Genomic DNA, 22,940 nt, shown 5'->3' on the forward strand with positions numbered 1-22,940 from the left:
ATGTTCCAAAGAATAAAGACCCAACTTGTTCAACCTTTCTCTGTAACTTAGGAGGTGAAACCCAGGCAACATTTTAGTAAATCTCCTCTGTATTCTCTCAATTTTATTGACGTCTTTCCTATAATTCAGTGACCAGAACTGTACACGATACTCCAAATTTGGCCTTACCAATGCCTTGTACAATTTCAACATTATATCCCAATACATCCTAGGAATAGTGCCCAACGTTGTAACCAGGTAGCAGTCATCACTGGAATTCCCTTCCTGGGTTTGAAAATAGACACAAGAGGCTGGTGAACTGTCACTAGTGTAAACTTTTGTCTACAGAGGTAGGGGTGGATCTTCTTTCTTCCGCATACTTGACTAAGGTCCTCTCAGTTGACTGTGCATAGTTGCGTTTTGCATATGTCAGTAATCTTGAAGAAAACTCATTCAGGAATTCAGATTCATATTTCATAATCTGTGACAAAAAGACTCCAATGCCATAAGGGGATGCATTACACACCAGGCTGATGGGCAGGGATGGGTCATAATGGGTGAGCAGTTCATTGGATGTTATTGGTCTCTTTGTTTTCTTGAATGCTTTTTCACATCTTTCTGACCATTCCCACTTTGCTCCTGCCTGTACCAGTTCACCCAATGAATGCAGCACTGTCGTAACATTTGGAAGAAACCAGTGGTAGTGGTTTACAAGGCTCAAGTATGACCTGAGTTGTAACACATTTTCCTGTTTGGGAGCCTGTAGCACTGCTTCAATCTTCTCTTTTGACTTAAGTAAACTGTGCTTGTCAATGACATGTCCACAATATGAAATTTCATTCCTGAAAAACTCACATTTCTCTCCCTTTGCATGCAGACCACACTCACTCAGCCTGGTAAGCATTTACCAAGGTTCTGGAGGTGCTCTTCATCATTTTATCCACTCACAATGATGTCGTCAAGATAACACTGTATTTTCAGGTTATGTTGGAGCACTTGGTCCATTGCTCTTTGCCAAATTGCTGGAGCTGATGTGACACCCAAGACGAGACAATTATACCGGAATCGTCTCTTGTGAGTCTTGGTTGTGCGGACCTTCCTGCTTGACCCCTAAATTTCCATTTGCTTGTGACAAGTCAATCTTTGAAAACCTCTCCCTGCCTGCCAAAGATGCAAAAATGTCTTCTATACACAGCACCGGGTTGATACTCACCTTGAAATCCCCACATATACAAATGGCTCTGGCCTTTCCTTTCTTGATCACTGGGTGTGATCCGATCACTCCACTCAGTCTTGGACAGAATTCCAGATGCCTCAAAGCTCTGCAGTTCAGCAACCACTTTAGGACATAGTGCGTAAGTCACTGGACACACTTTATGGAATATTGGTGTTGTGGTTTCATCCAGTTCAATTCTGGCCTTCATGCCTTCAAGTTTACCAATCTTCTTCTCAAACACCTCCTCATTAGCATTAATGTAAGTGGTATGAGTTCTCCTGAGGTTGATAATCATCTCCTTTATCTACATTATCCATATTATTTACTTTACTACATTAAAGTATTAGCACAGAGATCACAAATGCTGCTTTAATGATAGAAAAAAGAACACTGTTGTATTCCAAGGCCATAGTGTATCTTTGAGAGACTTGTACATGAGTTTTTAGCTTTCTTCCTCACCCCCTACTGTCTTAACACTGGCAAATGATGTGATAGTAGATCATCTGACTCATTCCCATCCTGTTATCAGGCAAATTAAATTATTCCATCACCCTTCCGTAGCTGTTGAGCTGTTCTTGATGTAAAGTTGTCTCACCCTGATGTTTTCTAGTTGGATGAGCATTCTCCTGCTGTGACACCAGCAGTGACTGGTAGAGGAGATTTGATGAAAATGTTCTGTCAGATGGAAGTTGTCAGCATCAGAAGGACTGTTAATCAAAGATCCAGCATTACTGCAGAATGCGTCCATGTGTTCAGTGACTGTATCTGAACAGAAAGCTACACTATGATGAACAATCATAGTTTTGTGCATAATGTATGATTAACAAAGGTGTAAGTGCAACACTTGAACTAATTTATTGGCTTTATATGCAGTGATTACTACTAGGAAGAAAAATAGAAGATGTATTTCTCATCCCAAGTTATTTAGTCATGGGAATAGTTTTCATGAACTGCATAGATAACATTATTCCTCAGCAAAAGAAGAAAATAGATCAAATTGAATGGAAAGGAAACTGCTATTATGGCCTTCCTGTCTATCTTGGCTCTTTCACATGAGCTTTGATGTTATTGCACAATATAATGAATTTCAAGGACATTTATTCTTATACATTAGAATGAAGGATATGATGTTGACTATTATTGTGAATACAAATCATATTAATTCCAGACAATTATAATAAAACAAATTTCCAAACAATTCACCACAGTTTCAAGATCGAGGAGAATGTCTAGCCAAGCCTCATAGATAGATAGATACTTTATGATCCCAAAGGAAATTTCAGTGTCACAGTAGCATTACAAGTGCACAGATATAAATATTGGAAGAGAAGTAGAAAGAATAAAAAGTAAGTTACCCCAAACAGTCTAACAGGAGGGGGTCATCAATTCCCCGGCTGTGGGTTGATTTATTATAGAACCTAATGGCCGAGGGTAAGAATGACCTCATATAGGTGCTCCTCTGTTCAGCCGTGGCAGCACGTAGAGGGTGTGAAACATTGTCTAGAATTGCCAGGATTTTCTGTAGGTCCTATGTTCTACCACAGCCTCCAGTGTGTCCGGTTGATTCCTATAACACAGCCAGCCTTTCTAATCAGTTTATTGAGCCTGTTGGCATCACCCATGTTGATGCCATTGCCTCAGCATACCACCGTATAGAAAATTATATTGACAATAACAGACTGGTAGAACATGTGAATGAGAGGCCTGCATACTCCAAAGGACCTCAGTCACCTCAAGAAGTAGAGGTGATTTTGGCCCTTCTTGTACACAGCCTCTGTGTTGGTGCTCCATTCAAGTCTGTCATCCAGGTGCACCCCAAGGTATTTATAGATCCTCACTACATCCATGTCCTCACCATCAATAGTAACAGGGAGCAGTGCAGGCTTAATCTTCCTAAAGTCTATCACTATTAATTTTGTCTTACTGATGTTGAGCTGCAGATGATTCAGCTTGTACCATTTGACAAAGTCACCAGCATGGTTCTGTATTCATCCTCCCACCCTTCCTTTATACGCCCAGCTATTGCTGAGTCATCAGAGAATTTCTGCAGATGATATGACTCAGTGTTGTGTCTAAAGCCCGAAGGATACAGTTTAAACAGGAAGGAAGCCCTGTGAGGCCCCAGTGCTGCATATAGACATGTTTGACACACAGCTCTGAAGCCACACAAACTGTGGTCTGAAGTCCAGTTGTCCATTATCCAGGATACTATAGAAGTGCCAACTTGCATTGAACGGACTTTTCCCCCAGCAATGAGAGCTCTGTGGTATTGAAGGCACTTGAGAAATCTAAAACCATGATCCTCACAGTGCTGCCCCGCTTATCCAAATGGGAGTAGGCTCTGTTCATCAGGTAGATGATAGATCGATTATAACATGAAAATCCATAGAGTCACCTCATCCAATTACCTAGATTTTGGTTTTAAGGAAAATCATTTCCTGAGCCTTCACTTCATCTGAACTGTACAATTAAGTAATTCTATGGAAGATTGCTTAGGAGGGGCTGGCTGGTAGCGCAATGACATCAGCGCTGGACCCTGGAACGGAGGTTCCCGGGTTCGAATCCAGTCGGTGCTGCTCCCGAGTACGCTTTTCATCCGTGCCAGGTTGAGTGCCGAGATCACAACTCGACCTCGTAAACTAAAAAGGGGAAAATACTGCGAAAATGTCTGTGTGAGGAGTGGCGTGCCACACAGTCTCTCTCTTGCTCCGCGCCTTGTTTTGTCTTTTAAAGGACATCATCATGCACACGCACAGATGCGCACACACAGACACAGACGCACGCACACACATGCGAAAAAAAAAGATTGTTTAGGAGACCAAATCTCTTGTACAATCATTGGCCTTTCAGTGGGGTCCTGGGAGGAGTTAATCACTGAGAGATAAGGTGGGATAGCAATAAGGCAGGGACAATAAAACTTTATAGGTGAATGTTTGCAATTTAATCTTTCACTAGAAGCTCTTAGTTTTAGAAATAGTGCTGCTATTTCTTGCTCTTTTCAACAAAAACTCATTGAAAGTGTTCAAGGTTAGTAGTAAGAATGAACTGTGGCCTGTCAAAGGGTCTTGAGGTCATCCTGCAGTTTCCCCAGAGGTCACCAGTAGACTTCCCAAGGGACTGAAGAACAAGTGCAAAGGAAAAGAGCAATCATCCAAATGCTAACTACTTACCAATATTTGCAAATAATGTGTTGTGAATGACTATTGGCAGGAAGAAAATTGTGATGATGAGGGAACAATGTACAATTGCTATCTATTTTCCTCTATTTCCATTCATATTCTTCATGATTTGAGAAGGGATATTACGACCATGTCACATCCTACCTTCTTTTGAAGATGCTGGCTTCTCGCTGGGATACATATCAATAGTGCATCTGATACTAACACTGCAATGGTATTATGTTTGCAGACTGCGAAGTTCTAAACTCAAACAAAGACCCTAAGCCCTATCTGGTATATATAGATTGTTATGGGTACCCTTACTAAAGGGAGGTTATACTGTAGCCATCTATTATTCAAAGGCTAGATTACGTCCCTGTTTATCATCCATGGTGAGTTTATCTGCCAATAGCCACTATTTGAATGGTGGGTCCACTTTCCCTACCAAGGAGCAGATACTTCAAGATAACAGAGTAGATTTGATTAAGGAGTTTAAGGTAAAGGAAACCTTCGGAGACAGAGACTATAATATGATGGAACTCACCCTACAGTTTGAGAGCAAGAAGATAAAGTCAGATATATCGGTATTACAGTGGACTAAAGTGAATTACAGAGGCATGAGAGAGAAGCTGGATAAATTTGTTTGGTATGGGACACTAGCAAGGATGGCAGAAGAACAGCAATGGCTGGAGTTTCCTGGGCAATTCAGAAAATGCAGGGTAGATACATCCCAAAGATGAAGAAGTTTTATAAAGGGAGGATGAGGCAACTGTCGCTGACAAGGGAAGACAAATAAAGCATAAAAGGAAAAGAGAGAGCATATAAAAGAACAAAAATAAGTGGGAAGTTAAAGGATTGGGAAGCTTTTAAAAACCAACAGAAGGCAACTAAAAAATCTTGAAAGAGAGAAATATGCAGGTAAGCTAGCCGATAATATCAAAGAGGATCCCAAATGCTGTATGCCAGAAATTCAAGAGTGTCAGGGGGAAGGGTGCGTGTATATGCTGTTACTAAGGAGGAGGTGCTTGGAAAGCTAAAAGGTTTGAAGGTGGATAAGCCACCTGGACCAGACAGACTAGACCCCAGGGTTCTAAAAGAGGTAGCTGAAGAAATTATGGATGCACAAGATACTGGAATGGTTCCAGAAGAATGAAAAATTGCAAATGTTGCCCCACTCTTCAGAATGGAGGGAGGCAGAAGGAAAGAAATCATAGGCTAGTTAGCCAGACTTCAATGGTTGGGAAGCTGATGAATTCCATTACTAAGGATAATGTTTTGGGATACTTGATAAAGTAGGCCAAAATCAGCAGGAGTCCCTTAAAGGGAAATCTTGCCTTACAAATCTGTTGGAATTATTTGAGGAAACAACAGGCAGAATGGACAATCTTGTTAAGCAGCCTCATGGATGTTGTTTTCTTGGATTTTCAGAAGGTCTTTGACAAGGTGCTGTACATGAGGCTGCTTAACAAGATTAGAGCCCATGGTATTACAGGAAAAACACAAGCATGGATAGGAGATTGGCTAATTGGCAGGAGATAAACAATCAGAATAAAAGGGGCCTATTCTGCTTGGCTGCAGGTTCTACAGGGGTTGGTACTGGAATTGCTTCTTTTTGTGTTATGTATCAATGATTTGAATGACGCAATTGACAGCTTTGTGGCCAAGTTTTCAGATGATGCAAAGACAGACAGAAGGGTAGGTAGTGTTGAGGAAGCAGGGTGTCTGCAGAAGGAGTTTGAGAGATTGGGAGAATGGGCAAAAGAAGTGGCAGATGCTATATAGTATGGGGAAATGTTTGGTTGTGCACTCTGGTAGAAGAAATTAAAACATTAACTATTTTCTAAATGGGGTGAAAATTCAAAACTTAGAGGGATTTGGGAGTGCTTGCGCAGGATTCTCTATAGGTTAACTTGCATGTTGAGTCAGTGGTAAAGAAGGTAAATGCAATGTTAGCATTGGATTATGAGCAGTTTTGGGCCCCTTAACTAAGAAAAGTTGTGCTGACATTGGAAAGGATCCAAAGGAGGTCCTAGAGAATGAATCGGGGAATGAAAGGTTAAATATGTAAGAAGCATTTGATTTCTCTGGGCCTGTATTCACTGGAGTTTAGAAGAATGAGGGAGAATCTCATTGAAATCAAATACTGAAAGGTTGAAATAGAGTGGATGTGAAGAGGATGTTTCCTATAGTGGGTGAGTCTCGGAGCAGCCTCAGAATAGAGGAACATCTATTTAGAACAGAGATGAGAAGGAATTTTGAACAGCGACCACTCAGAGATAGTGAGTGAGAGAATAGGTGACTCACACAGGTTGGCGAATGTGTATTGAAAAACAGCACATTGCAGGATATTCATCATTTGAACAGCGGTCAGTCGGAAATTGGAATTCATCAGCAAGGACAAATAAAAATAAAGCATTGTAAATGGAGTGGCCATTGTTGGAATGGACACTAGTGTGAGGATTTGAGGCTTTAACTCTTTGAGGCTTCGGCAAGTAGAGAAGGAAAAAAGTAATAGGTATATATTTTTTCAGTTTATCTATTGTTTCCTTCTTTATAATTGTATACTAGAGGAGCAGGGATGCCAGGCAGAATAGTTGAATGCTCCTATTCCAGGATGTGGGAAGGCAAGGAGATCTCCAGTGTCCCTAATGACTTCACCTGCACGAAGTGCATCCAGCTGCAGCTTCCAACACTCCATGTTAAGGAGTTAGAGCTGGAACTGGTTGAAATCCGGATCAATCAGGAGGCTGAAGGGGTGACAGATAGGACATATGGAGAGGTAGTTACACCCAAGGTGCAGGACACAGAAAACTGGGTGACAGTCAGGAAGGGGAAAGTGGTTAACGAGCCAGTGTAGAGTACACCTGTGGCAATCCCCCACAACAACAGCTATATTACTTTGGATGCTTTCAGGGGAGATAATCAGACAGAGGAAAGTTGCACAGTGGTCGGGTCTCTGGCATTGAGTCTGCCTCTGAGATTCAGAAAGAAAGGAGAGAGAAAAAGCACACTGTGGTGATAGTGGATTCGTTAGTTAGGGGAATGGACAGAAGGTTCTGTGGGAGAGAACGAGGCACCCGGATGGTATATTGCCTCTCAGTACCAGGGTGGGGAATATCTTGGATTGAGTGCTCAGCATTCTTAAGTGGGAGGGTGAACAACCAGAAGTCGCAGTCCATGTTGGTACCAATGACAGGGGTAAGACAAGTGATGAGATCCTGCACAGGGGACTAGGGAACAAGGTGCTAAGTTAAAGGGCAGGAACTCCAGGGTTATGATCTCAGGATTGCTACTGAAGCTAGAACTAGGAAGATTATACAATTTAATACATGGCAAAGGAGTGGGTGTAGGAGGGAGGGAATACAATTTTTGGATCATTTGTCTCTCTTCCAGGGAAGGTGGGACCTGTCAGAAGGGATAGGTTGCACTTGAACTGGAGGGCATCTAAGATCCTGGCAGGAAGGTTTGCTAATGCTGCATGGTGGTGTTTAAATTGGAGTTGCAGGGGGATGGGTATCAGAGTGCCAGAACAGTTAGTAGAGAGATTGTGGAGGAAGATGTTGATAAGACCGCAGACAAAGTTAGGAATCAAAAGGTTGAGCACAGAGAGACTAGTGTCCTGAGCTGCATATATTTCAATGCAAGAAGTATCGTAGGAAAGGCCGATGATAGTGCTGAAGATGAGGCAGCTGGTTTACAGAGGCCATGTATCACGAGGAGAGGCTATTAATTGGGCAAAATAGCAGTCAACAGGGTGAGTTGCAACATAAAAGGTGGACAAATCGAAAAAGGTGAATACAGGACCAAAGGTGTTGTATCTGAATGCACGCAGTATACAGAATAAGGTAGATGAACTTGCAGCACAGTTGCAGATTAACAGGTATGATGTTGTAGGCATCACTGAATCATGGCTGAAAGATTACAGCTGGGAACTTAATGTCCAAGGATGCACATTGTATCAAAAGGACAGGCAGGAAGACAGAGGGGGTGACGTTGCTCTGTTGGTGAAATATGAAATCAAATCATGACAGAGAGGTGACATAGAGTTGCAAGGTGTTGAATCATTGTGGATAGAGCTAAGGAACTGGAAGGGTAAAAAGACCCAGATGGAAGTTGTATACAGACCCCCAAACAGTAGTAAGGATGTTGCCTACAAATTACAACAACAGATAGAAAATGCATGCCAAAAGGGCAATGTTACAATAGTAACATTGGGAACTTCAATATGTGTGTAGATTGGTGCTGGATTGCAGGAGGGAGAAGTTCTGGAGTGCCTAGAAGGCTTTTTAGAGCAGCTTATGGTTGAACCCACTTGAGGATCAGCTATTCTGGATTGGGTGTTGTGCAATGAACCAGAATTGATGAAAGAGGTTAAGGTAAAAGAACTCTTTGTATGATCAAATATGATCAAATTCACCCTGAAATTTGAGAAGGGGAAGCTGAAATCAGATGTATCAGTATTACAGTGGAGTAAAGGGAATTGCAGAGGCATGAGAGAGGAGTTGGTCAGAATTGATTGGAAAGGGGCACTGGTAGGGATGAATCCAGAGTAGCAATGGCTGGAATTTCTGGAAGCAATTCAGAAAGCACAGTATATATACATCTCAAAGAGGAAGAATAATTCTCAAGGAAAGATGACACAACCATGGCTAACATGAGAAGTCGAAGCCCACTTAGAAGCCAAAGAGAGGACATATAATAGAGCATAAATTAGAGGATTGGAAACTTTCAAATATCATCAAAAGGTAACTAAAAATGTCATTAAGAAGGTAAAGATGGAATACAAAAGTAAGCAAGCCAATAATATTAAAGAGGATACCAAAAGTTTCTTCTGATAGATAAAGTGTAAAAGAAAGGCAAGAGTGAATATCGGACTGCTGGAAAGCTATGTTGGAGAGCTAGTAATTGGGGACAACCAAATGGCGGTCGAACCGAATAAATATTTTACATCAGTCTTCAATGTGGAAGACACTAGCAGTATGGTGGAAGTCCCAGGTGTAAAAGGTCATGAAGTGTGCGAATTTACCATAACTAGAGAGAAGGTTCTTGGGAAACTGACAGGTCTGAAGGTAAATAAGTCACCTGGACCAGATGGTGTACACCTCAGAGTTCTGAAAGAGGTGACTGAAGAGATCGTGGAGGCTTTAATAATGATCTTTCAAGAATCATTAGATTCTGGAATGGTTTCAGACAACTGGAACATTGAAAATGTCACTCCACTTTTCAAGAGGGGAAAGAGACAGAAGAAAGGAAGCTATAGGCCAGTTGGTCTGATCTCAGTGGCTGGGAAGCTTTTGGAGTCAATTATTAAGAATGAGGTCTCAGGGTACTTGAAGTCACATGATAAAATAGGCCATAGTCAGCAAGGTTTTCTCAAGGGAAGTTATTAACTGACGAATCTGTTGCAAATGTTTGAAGAAATAGCAAGCAGGATAGACAAAGGAGAATCAGTTGGCATTGTGAACTAGGATTTTCAGAAGACCTTTGACAAGGTGACACACATGAAGCTGCTATGAACCCATGGTATTACAGGAAAGATTTTTGCAAGGAAAAAGCAGTGGCTGTTTGGCAGTAGGCAGAGTGGGAATAAATGGAGCCTTTCTGGCTGGCTGCTGGTGACTAGTGGTGTACAACAGGGGTCTGTGTTGGGACCGATTCCTTTTACATTATACATCAATGATTTGAATGATGGAACTGATCGTATTGTGCAAAGTTTGCAGATGATGTGCAGATAGATGGAGGGACAGGTAGTTTTGAGGAAGTAGAAAGCCTACAAGAGGATTTAGACTGATTAGGAGAATGGACAAAGAAATCGCAGATAGAATATTGTATCAGGAAGTGTGTGGTCATGCACTTTATTAGAAGAAATGGAAGGGTTGACTATTTTCTAAATGGAGAGAAAATACAAAAAGATGTGGTGCAAAGAGACTTGGGAGTTCTTGTGCAGAACTCCCTAAAGTTTCATTTGCAGGATGTGTCTGTGGTGAGGCAAATGCATTCATTTCAAGAGGATTAGAATCTAAAAGCAAGGATGTATTGTTGAAACTTTATAAAGCACTGGTGAGGCTTCACTTGGAATATTGTGAGCAGGTTTAGGCCCCTTATTTTAGAAAGGATGTTGTTGCAAGGACGTGGCTGGGGATGAACCCAAGTGCAGGACACAGATGCTGAGGCAGAGTCATTAGGCATAGCACCTCCGCGAACGGGGAGCCGATATCCAGGAGACGATGCGAAGCTAGAACTAACAGTTGTCAGGAATAGGAAAGAAGGTTTACTCTCACAAGAGTCAACCAATGAACTGGCGGCTTACTGCTGTGGTCACAGGGTTTTTATCCTGCCATTTGATGGGAAGTAGGTGCGTGTAGTTAGTGGTACTTGGGAATGATTGGAATCTAAATGAGGTGATCGAGGCCCAAATCTTGGGGCAAATGGCAAGGTGGGGGATTGCTTGATGGGACCATGACAGTATCACCCCCCCCATCAATGGGAGCCTCCAGGTGATCCTCCAGGTATGTCCGGATGGTCCCGATGAAAATCCTGGACGAGGGAAGGGTCTAGGATGAAGGAGCAGGGGACCCAGGAACGCTCTTCTGGACCACACCCTTCGCAGTCCACCAGATATTGGAGACCCCTGCCCCGACGGTCATCAGACGGTGTATGCCGGATGGTTGTCGATGATACGGGCAAGTGGGGGAGTCCCGGCAGGGGGACACAGCGGGCTGATGGAAACTGGCTTTAACTAAGACACATGAAAGGTTGGGTGGATGTGCATGGATCTAGGCAGCTTTAGGCAGACCACTGTGGGATTGATTACCCTCTCAACCTTGAATGGTCCCAGGAAGCAAGGGGCGAGTTTTCTATGTTCGTTCTTGAGAGGGATGTCCTTGGAGGCCAGCCACACCATCTGCCCAGGGTGGTACTCCTGTGCCGGGATGTGGTGTCGGTCGGCTGTCTCCTTATTTCAATTTGTTGATTTGGGTAGGGCCGTGCGCGTCTCCTCCCAAATCTTAAGGCACCGATTAATATGGTCCTGAACTGACAGTACTGCAATCTCTTCTTCTTGCACGGGAAACAGCGGGGGTTGGTACCCAAGGGAGCACTCGAACGGAGACCTCCCAATGGCAGAGCTGACCAGAGAGCTGTGGGCATACTCAACCCACAGGAGGTGGTCGCTCCAGGTCGATGGGTTGTTTGCTGTTACACAACGTAGCGTCGCCTCCAGGTCTTGATTTGCCCGTTTGCCTGGGGGTGGAAGCCAGAAGACAGGCTGACCGATGTGCCCGAGGCTTGGCAGAAGGCCTTCCATACTTGCGAGACAAACTGGGGACCTCGATCGGAGACGATGTCCTAGGGGATTCCATGGAGGCGGAAGACGTGGCAGACGAGAAGATCTGCGGTTTTCTGAGAGGAAGGAGGTTTAGGGAGGGCCACAAAGTGCACCGCCTTAGAGAACCGGTCTACCATGGTGAGGACTGTGGTGTTTCCGCGGGAAGGGGGTAGACCGGTGACGAAGTCTAAGGCGATGTGTGACCAGGTGCGACCAGGGACAGGTAGAGGACGAAGTAGCCCCACAGATGGTCGATGAGAGACTTTTCCCCAGGCACAGATGGAGCAAGCTGAGACATAAGAACAGGTGTCTCCCTCCATGGACGGCCACCAAAAGTGCTTCCTCAAGAGAGCCAGGGTCCAATCACTCCCGAGGTGGCAGGCGAACCGGGATGTGTGCCCCCATTGGAGAACCTGGGACCTGACGGAGGCTGGCACGTATAGGCAATCGCCAGGTCCATTTCCCGGGTCGGGGTCGTCCCGCTAGGCTTCCTTTACTTTAGCCTCCATCTCCCAAGTGAGGGTGGCAACCACGCAGGAAGGTGGGAGGATAGTCTCGGGATTGGAGATGTCATCCTTGGAGTCATGCTGGCGGGACAGTGCATCCGGCTTCCCGTTCTTGGATCCTGGACGGTACGTGAGGGTAAACCTGAACCGGCCAAAGAATAATGCCCAACAGGCCTGATGAGAATTCAGGCGTTTGGTGGTCTGGATATATTCAAGGTTCTTATGGTCTGTCCAGATGATGAACGGGTGCTCAGCCCCTCCAACCAGTGTCTCCATTCTTCCAACGCCAGCTTGACCGCCAGTAGCTCCCGGTTCCCCACGTCGTAATTTCGCTTAGCGGGAGACAGTCGGCGAGAGAAGAAGGCACAGGGATGTAGTTTCTGATCCAGGCCCGAATGTTGGGATAGTACCGCTCCCACCCTGAAGTCGGAGGCGTTAACCTCCACAATGAATTGACAGGAGGGGGCCGGTTGAATCAGAACGGGAGCAGACGTGAAGTGCCTCTTTAGTTCCGCGAATGCTGAGTCCGCCTCGGAGTTCCAAAGGAAAGGTGTGGCAGGTGAGGTAAGTCGGGTCAGGGGAGCCGCCACCTGACTGCAGTTTCTGATGAACCGGCGATAGAAGTTCGCAAACCCCAGGAACCGTTGGAATTGCTTGCGGTCCCTGGGTTTGGGCCACTCCGTCACAGCCTGGATCTTCTCGGGATCAGCTCTCACCTGTCCGCTCTTGATGATATAACCTAAGAAGCTGACCGAGGGTTACGTGGAATTCGCATTTCTCCGCCTCTACGAATAACTTATTCTCCCCCAGTCTCTGCAGGACTTGACGGACATGAAGAACGTGTTGCTGGGGACTGCTGGAAAAGATTAGGATGTCATCCAGATAGACAAACACAAAGCGGTTAATAAAGTCTCGTAGTACATCGTGAATCAAGGCTTGGAAGACTGCAGAGGCGTTGGTGAGGCCAAAAGGCATGACCAAGAACTCGAAGCGGCCTAAAGGGGTATTGAATGCCGTCTTCCACTCGTCCCCCTCCCTTATTCGGACCAGACGGCAGACGCTTCATAGGTCCAGCTTCGAGAAGATGGTGGCTCCGTGGAGAGGTTCGAACGCAGAACTTATCAGAGGCAGTGGGTACTTGTTCTTTATGGTTACATGATTTAGGCCTCGGTAGTCGATGCAGGGACGTAGGGAACCATCCTTCTTTCCCATGAAGAAGAACCCTGCGCCAACCGGGGAGGATGAGGGTTGGATGATGCCCGCCGCGAGAGATTCACTGATGTAACCTCTTCCCTCTCTGGCCGGGACAAGTTATACAGCCGACTGGTGGGCAGAGGAGCTCCGGGGAGAAGGTTGATAGCACAATCGTATGGTCGGTGTGGAGGCAGGGAAAGGGCGCGTTGTTTACTAAACACGTGTCCCAGGTCGTGATACTCCGCTGGAACCCTGGACAAGTCAGGGGGTTCAACTGCAGGTGAGGTCGAGGTGGTTTTCACAGGGGAAAGGGCTGACTGCCGACAGGTGGCGTGACAAAACGGACTCCAGCTGGCTATCCTCCCGGTGGACCAATCAATGCTAGGGTTGTGGCGGCTCAACCATGGGTACCCCAGAACTATTGGGGCTTGAGGGGAGGAGATCAAGTTAAATTGTACCTGTTCCTGGTGGTTCCCCAAGAGAATCAAAGACAGTGGTGGGGTACAGTGAGTGATTCGGGCCAGAGGTCTTCCGTCCAGTGCCCGAGCTTCCAGAGGGGTGGTCAACGGCTCTCGAGGAATTCCGGCCTGGGTTGCTATATCTTCATCCAACAGATTCCCCCCAGCACCGGAGTCTATCAAGGCAGACAAGGACAGGGACTGTTGGTTGTAGCTTACAGTGGCTTGGACTTGCATCCGGGATTGGGGGACAGAAGGGAATGTGGTCTGGCTCACCAGGGTCTCCCTTTCTACTGATGACCCTCCCCTTTTCGCCGAAGGGAACAGGTGTCAGGAAAATGGCCAGACTGACCGCAGTAGAAGCGCTCCCCGGCTCTTAATCTCCAGAGCCGCTCGGAGGGAGAAAGACAGCTCCGTCCCAGCTGCATTGGTTCCTCTCCTAGGGTGGTGGAAACGGCCGGGCCGGATGCTATTCTAGGAGTGGGAGGAGGAGGGAGGTCAGGGCTGGGAGTAGATGGTAAAGCATGCCATGGGGTGGCCAAAGGACGACCGGTTTTCTCCCTCTGTCGTTCTTGGCATTGGTTGTCCAGCCTGGTGGCTAGGGAGATCAATGAATCCAGGCTGTTAGTGTCATCCCTAGCCGCCAACTCGTCCTTTACCTTGTCACAGAGGCCTTGCCGGAATACCTCCTGGAGTGCCTCATCATTCCAGCCCGAGTCAGCCGCTAGCGTCCGGAACTCCACGGCGTATTCAGCAACACTACGTGAGCCTTGATAGAGGGTGAGTAGCCGTTTAGGGGCATCTTTACCGCAGACAGGATGGTCAAAAACCTTCCTTATTTCTGAGATGAAGGTGGGGAAGGAAGAGCAGGTCTCTGGCTGACTATCCCAAACCGCAGTGGCCCACGCTAAGGCATTTCCTCGTAACAACCCCATAATGTAAGTTATTTTAGATCTGTCCGTGGCGTACATGGATGGCTGTTGCTTGAACACTAGGGAACATCGTAGCAGGAAAACCCGGCACTTCCCCAGATCTCCGGCGTGGGGTTCTGGTTCCGGGATGCACGGCTCCCTTAGTGGACATGTTTTTGACACCTCGGGCTTCGCCACCACAGACTGTCTGGGCTGGTCAGACGGTGTTCCCGGAGTCGACGGAGTAAGATGGGTGGATACCCGGTCGACCTGTTCAATGACCTTTCCTACGTCTACTGACAGGCAACGGAGGTTTTCCATGACTTCCCGGAACAGCTGATCGTGCAAGCCCAATAGGGAGCCCTGGCTGGCGAGGGCTTGTTGCAGAGGACTCGTGTCCGCTGGGTTCATGCTGGCCAGCTCGTTCTGTTGCAAGGACGTGGCTGGGGACGAACCCAAGTGCAGGACGCAGATGCTGAGGCAGCGTCGTTAGGCGTAGCACCTCCGCGAACGGGGAGCGGATATCCAGGAGACGATGCGAAACTAGAACTAACAGTTCTCAGGAATAGGAAACCAGAGTCTCACAAGAGTCGACCAACAAACTGGCGGCTTCTTGCTGTGGGCACAGGGTTTTAATCCTGCCGTTTGATGGGAAGCAGGTGTGTGTAGTTAGTGATACCTGGGAATGATTGGAATCTAAATGAGGTGATGGAGGCTAAAATCTTGAGGCAAATGGCAAATTGGGGGATTGCCAGATGGGACCATGACAGATGTACTGAAACTGGAGAGGTTTCAAAGGAGATTCACGAAAATGATTGACTGTCTTGTCATATGAAGAGTGTTTGATAGCTCTGGGCCTGTATTCACTAGAATTCAGAAGAATGAGGGGTGACTTTGTGCAACCTATTGAATTACTTTAGCCAGCAAGTGGTAAATCTGTGGAATTCTTTACTACAGGCTGCTGCTCTGGCTGAATCTGTTGAATTCTTTACTGGGAGCCAAGTCTTTATGTATATTTAAGGCAGAGGTTGATAGATTCTTGATTGGTCAGGGCATGAAGGGATACGAGGAGAAGGCAAATGATTGGGGCTAAGAGGAAAATTGCATCAGTCATGATGAAATGGTGGAGCTGAGTCAATGGGCCAAATGGCCTAATTCTGCTCCTATATCTTATGCTCTTGATGTGCTCAGTGATAGTATTATTTTGGTCTACAAGTTTCCTTGAACTAGATAGCTTAGCCTGTATTGTCTGTTTTGATTCAGGCACAATTCACATAACCCCATTGTCTTTCAGTGCATCTCTTTAGCAGTACACCCCATGCTGTGGGCCAGCAGTCTGTCCTCTTTAGAGAGTGCTGTCTGTTTGCAAAGCTGTCCTTTTAACTTCAGACTGATTATTGCTTGTCATTTACATTAAGAACTGAAAACTAGCTCCCATTTATGACAAGAAGCTGAACAAATAATATTGGTTGGGATTTTAACTTCCTCAGAAATAACACTTTGATCTCCAGAAATGTCAGCTATTGTGTTAGAAAGCTTAGTTTGGTGAAAAGGCCCTTATCACAGCTCTGGAGAGTAAATATCCATCACAACACCAGCGTACTGGAAGTGGCCAGCATAAGCAACATCTCCAAAATGTAAAGCAATATCAACTCTGCTGGATAGCTCACATCTTTTGGATGCCTAACTCATGTCTCCCCAAAGGGATTCTTTACTCTCAGTTGAAGGAAGGTCATTGAGCCCCTGGTGGGCAAAGGAAACTCTTCAAAGATTACATAAAAATCAGCCTGAAGAAGTACAACATAGCATCTAAAAACTGGGAAGACATTGCACTTAATAGGTTCACCTGGGGGACTCTGTTCAAGACAGAGCTTTGCTACATGAGAACAACCTCCATTCCCCCACAGAGAAGAAGCGGCAGCTGCAGAAGGAGAGACTGAACAATGAAAAGACCCAACCACTAACCACAGCTACCACTTACTCATCCGCACACTGCACCAGAATATGTATATCCTAGACTGGACTCTGGAGCCACCTGAAGACCTACCTATAGACAACCGCTTAGGAGAACATCATACTCAACTTAAGTGATTGGAAGTACCATGAAAATCAGTATTAGATGTGTTAACTCCCCTAAGATATTCTTGTTTAAGCCTTAATCATCAGTGTCCCCAGTATGCAGTCATTCAAGGTATGATACTCAAGCTGGTCACCATCTATCCAGATTTGACAAAACTTATCATCTGGAATCTTGAGAGCCGATGGACAAAATAATTCCATTAAATATGGCTTCTCCTCTGTAATCTGCTGAGTTCCTTAGTTAACTCAAATGTGCAAGGTTGCACACTTAAAACCATAGGAAGAGGCAGTTTGGTTGCTTTAGCATTTTGATCATTTTATTTAAGACTTTGGGACCATAAGTCCAGCAGACAATCCCTACTCTTTGGATGTTTCAGTGCCAGATTTTTCCCCCAATTTACCATGTGGCATAGCAAGATGTTTTGTAGAGTGGGTCATGCCTTCCATAATATAAGGACAAGCATTTCTGCATACAATATCTTTCCACACTGGAATTGTGCAGAGGGGCAAGTACCCATGTTAGTACAATAAGTGCATGGTGCTGACTTGATTCAAGTTATACTTAAACAATGTGTACATTCATTTGATACAGAAAGACCAGTGTTTAGTGGAAAGTAGAACACCAAACCTCCATCCCATCAATTACCTGCAAGTTTTTTTTTAGTGAGTTGAGTACATTGAGAATTAGCCTTTTCCCCAGGGGGTGGCTTGGGTGGCCACTTTTTTAAAAAGAAATGTGCAATACTGATGGAAGTGATTGTCTCCACGCATTTGTGCTTTGGTGATGATTACTGCAGCATTATAATGTAATGAAAACTCTGATTTTAAACCTCTGCTGCCTCACAGTCATACACTCCCATGGGAAAGCTTCAGGAGAAAACCCCAAGGAAGAAATCCGGAGCTGGGGTCCCTAAGGCAGTTTGATGTTGTTTACAACTTCACTCTGTGACGACACAGGTGCCAAGCTGTATCAGTGCTTGCCCTACATCAATGTTGTGGAGACGGTGAACCCGCTGCATGGGCAACAGCCCGTTCTTCAAATCTTCCGGCCCAGGCTTGCGCCCTGGAGAGGACGCAGTCCACCAGGGGCGCAAACCCGTGATCTCCTGGGATCGATGGCTGCCTACTACTACAATGTAAAAGGAAAATGCGGAGATATCCAGAACAGGGTAAGAGGAGCAGAAGGTGATGGAGGACCATTCATCAGCAGGAGCTTAGGAAGCAATGAATTTATCGCAATGCAGCTTACAAAAGAGCATTTCAGGAAACACCAATTCATCAAGATGTTGATCGAGGTATCACACCTCTTGCAACAACATGCTGCAGCCACAGAACAGGACCAGAACTAGCTGTAAATGTGACCATTAATGTTTACATTCATGAATCTCTCCTGCTTGAAGTGAGCCCCATCTGCTCTTATGTTGACCCTTTCCCCCATGTGAGGAAGTAGGAACAAATTAACTTTTCAGGATTTTGCACTAACTGATTGCGCAGGGTGTCATTGACTGTACTCGCTTCTCACTCCATGTACAGCTGGCATGAAGCCACAGTTTAGATATCCTGGATAGTATTGCTGGCCAGTGTCCAGTCAGTACTTACAACGCTTTTAATTTGTACCAGTCTACTACCCCATCTATCGCTGAGTCACCGAGCTGGATCAAAGAGTGGTTTCCGAGAGCCAAGAATTACCCTCTTGACCCTTTGGACATTGCAGCTGAAATTGGGTATTCCACATTACATCACATTTACTTTGTCTTACTAGTCATATTCCAATGCTGCAGTACGATAACAGAAATTGCTGCCTCTGCCAGCTACACGGAGTCACCCACCCACTGCCAACACGGCACTTATTCCACAACATCCAGGAAAAAAAATTCTTAATCCATACAGAGTAAGCTTTAGAAGAAAGCAAAATCCCCATAGCTTTCCCTCCTCACATTTGCATGTCACGCCCCTGGTGTTTAGTGCAGCAATGAAGGTTCTCCATCTCTGTTTGTGCTGTTACATACCTCGTGGGTATCTTGTGACTGTCTTATGACCATGATGTAACTGAGTATCTTGTGAGCATGATGTAATAATGGTCTTGTGATGGAAGGTTGATGTAATTTTCCCACTAGTGTGAGGTCACATGATGTAATTTTCCCGCCGGTGTGAGGTCATGTGAGGACATGTTCCCAACACTTATATAAAGGGGAAACCCCTGTTGTCATGGAGTTAATTCGTCAGTTAATTCGTTAGTTACTTCGTTATGCTGCGTATTCGTCTCATGACACATTTTTGTTTTAAAGTGGAGTTTTTACTTTCTCTTGTAAGGTACAAAAACATTGTGCTGGCAGTTTTGCCAATTGCTGCCAGTTTTTGGTTGTTGCACTTTTGATTTACCTTTACTGTCTAGTATTGGAGAGTGAATACCTTACTAAAGTACAGGAACCCGAAGGATTGAGTAAAGTTGGTGTCGTTCGACGGTTTAATAAAGAATTGACCTTATTGAATCTTCGTTCAGGAATAGTGGCCTGCATCTGAGATAACCCCTGCAAGATCAGGACGGTTTGTGCATTGTTCACCCTCCAGGAGAAAGGTCAGTTCCTTTAAGGCTTTTTATTTCGTTCGTCGTGAATTCTTTGGACAAGGCATCTCTCAGCTGGGATCAGGAGAAATGACACAACTTCAAAGAAATCAGTTTTCAGGGAAGTCTCTCCTTACTGACTGTATCAATCAATTGGACTTTCGAATTTACCACTTTAACACTGTGTTCAAATTTACCACTTTAAGAACTGTTCCAGAATTCGGCTGTTTGTTACATTGCCATATAGCAGTTAACTTCCGGTTAAGTTAGTTGTTTGTTTACTTTTCACTATTGTTGAGCAGAGTTTAATAAATGATTATGTTTATTTATAAAGCCTGACTCAATTCTATATTCATTGTCGCTGATGACATAACAGTGGTCACAGCTTCCTTCATCGTGTCAGTAATTTCCTCTCAGTTTTCACTACTGTCAGGCGTGCAAGTCCCGGGTGGAGACTCAGGAATTCCATCACACTCAGATGTAGGATTCCTCATTGCTGTTTCCATAACAGTTTTTTTTACTAGTCAGATTTGTTGGCCCTGGGCTGAACCCCTGAACCTGGTGGATGAGTGGACCATTCTTAGTCTGGCCTCTACACTTTAACCTGCCTGGCCTACCAAAAGCAAAAGTATAAAGCCCTGAATTCAGCCAACACAGCTCCCTGAGTCATTGATGCACACAAGCCTCCAAACCATAACAAGGTTGTGGTCCTGTTGGAGGTCATAACTGTACAACATGCTAAACCTCTAAAGGCAAACACCTAAGGAAAGGAACAGTGTTTTCATGACCTTGGAAGAAATTATTTAAATACTTTATAAACAAAAAGAGATTCCTAGTCAAAATATAATGTTGCCATCATAGGTATAATAATCAATAATCTTGCCCCCATGAAAAACATCATCTGATTCTTGCAAACTCCCCCCCCCGCACAACGTACTGATCTGTTGTCTGTACATACATATTGCTCTCTCTCTCCCTCCCTCCCTCCCTCCATCCCTCTCTCTCTCTCAGCGTAATGTGAATACACCAGTTAAAGCCATCACCCGCATGTGTGCGTTTATTTAACTGGTATGTAGCTGTGCACAGACACAACAAATTGGAGACAAAGACAAGTTATGGGATGAAACAGCAAGAGTTAAACAGCATGAGAAGTCTGTCACAGACACTAACAAATGCCTGAGTACAGTGCATAGTAACAGTGATAGATGTGCGTTCAAGAAAACAAAGAGACTAATAACATTTGATGAACTGCCCCATCCCTGCCCATCAGACTACGAACATAAGAATGTAAGAACATAAGAAATAGGAGCAGGAGTAGGCCATCCAGACAATCGAGGCTGCCCCGCCATTCAATAAGATCATGGCTGATCTGTCTGTAAACTCAGCTCAATCTACCTGCCATTTCCCTATAGCCCTTAATTCCCCTACTATGTAAAAATCTATCTAACTGTATCTTAAATATATTTAGTGAAGAAGCCTCAACTGCTTCCCTGGGCAGAGGATTGCATAGATTCACCGTTCTCTGAGAAAAACAGTTTCTCCTCATCTCCGTCCTAAATCTTCTCCCCTGAATCTTGAGACAACGTCCCCTTGTTCTAGTCTCACCTACCAATGGAAACAACTTTCCTAATTCTATCTTATCTATCCCTTTCAAAATTTTGTATGTTTCTATAAGATCCCCTCTCATTCTTCTGAACTCCAGAGAGTATAGTCCCAGGCGACTCAATCGCTCCTCATAGGTTAACCCCTTCATCCCTGGAATCAGCCTGGTGAACCTCCTCTGCACTGCCTCCAAAGCCAGTATATCCTTCCTCAAGTATGGAGACCAGAGCTGCACACAGTACTCCCAGGTGCGGCTGTACCAGTACCCTGTATAATTGCAGCATGACCTCCTTGCTCTTGAATCCAATCCCTAACGATAAAGGCCAGCATTCAGTTTGCCTTCTTAATAACCTGTTGTACCTGCAAGCCAACTTTTTGCGATTCATGAACAAGCACACCCAAGTCCCTCTGCACAACAGCATGCTGTAATCTTTCACCATTTAAATAATAATCTGCTCTTCTATTATTCCTTCCAAATTCCTTCCATGATCTTGCATTTACCAACATTGTATTCCATCTGCCAGACCTTGGCCCATTCACTTAACCTATCTATATCCCTCTGCAGACTCTCCACATCCTCTGTACGATTTGCTTTTCCACTCAGTTTAGTGTCATCAGCAAATTTTGCTACACTACACTCAGTCCCCTCTTCCAAATCATCAATGTAAATGGCAAGCAGCTGTGGGCCCAGCACCGACCCCTGCGACACCCCACTCACCACTGACTGCCTACCAGAGAAACACCCATTTATACCAACTTCCTGCCTTCTATTGGTTAACCAATCCACTATCCATGCCAATACACTTCCCCCGACCATGCATCTATATCTTATCCGTATCTGCACAAAGAAGCTCTACCACTACTTCTATGGACAAAGGTTTATGCTAGTGACAGATCATCAACCCCTTGTGTCCGTTTTCAATCCCAGGAAGGGAATTCCAGTGATGACTGCTACCTGGTTACAATATTGGGCACTATTCCTAGGAGCCCATTCTGATGATATAGAGTTCAAGGGTACCAAACAACACAGCAATGCTGATTTCTTGTCATGTCTTCCACTATTGGCCACTGAAGAAGTGAAGTCTTCATACTGTGACCCAGCAGAAGTGTTCTACACTGCATTGCGAACCAGTTACCGGAAACAAATTCCGAAATACAAAAGGAAACAAGGAATGACCTGACATTGTCAAAAGTCGATGAGGTCACCATGTAAGGGTGGCCCGCTCACGGTAACCCTATGCTTCCAGATTTCTCAGTGAGATGAGACCAACTGTTGGTATGTCAAAGAACTCTGATATGTGGATCTTGTGTTGTCATTCCCTCTAAACTGCTCAGCAGAGTGTTAGAAAATCTGTATGAAGAACACCTAAATACAGTCCAAATGAAGAGTCTCTCTCAGAGCTACATGTGGTGGCTGGGAGTAGATAAACAGATTGAAGACTTGGCCAAAAGTTATTCGAGATGCCCAAAAGTTCAAAATGTACCCCCACAGGCACCGCTACGTATCAGAAAATGGCCGTCAACACCATGGCAAAGAGTGCATATTGACTTTGCTGGGGCATTCATGACTCCATGTTTCTGATTGCTGTGTATGCCCATTCAGAGTGGCCAGAGGTTATACCAATGAAGTCAACCACCTTGGTAAAGACTTTGTCTCCACTCTGAGGATTATCTTCACCAGAAATGGTTTACCAGAACAAGATGTGAGTGACAACAGACCCCAATACAAGTTAGAAGAATTCTAACTATTCATGAAGAAAAATAGCATCAGGCATTTCAAAACAGCTTTTCAGCAATGAATGGGGTGGTTGAAACATTTATCCAAATCTTCAAGAAATCCTTTAAAGTGATAGGGAAGGAGGACATTTCTGTACAGCACAAGGTGGACAACTTCCTTTTTGTGTATCAGAAGTCTGTTTATGTGACAACAAATCAAACACCTGC

This window comes from Mobula birostris, chromosome 7 (genome assembly GCF_030028105.1).
Source record: "Mobula birostris isolate sMobBir1 chromosome 7, sMobBir1.hap1, whole genome shotgun sequence".
Taxonomy (NCBI): domain Eukaryota; kingdom Metazoa; phylum Chordata; class Chondrichthyes; order Myliobatiformes; family Myliobatidae; genus Mobula; species Mobula birostris.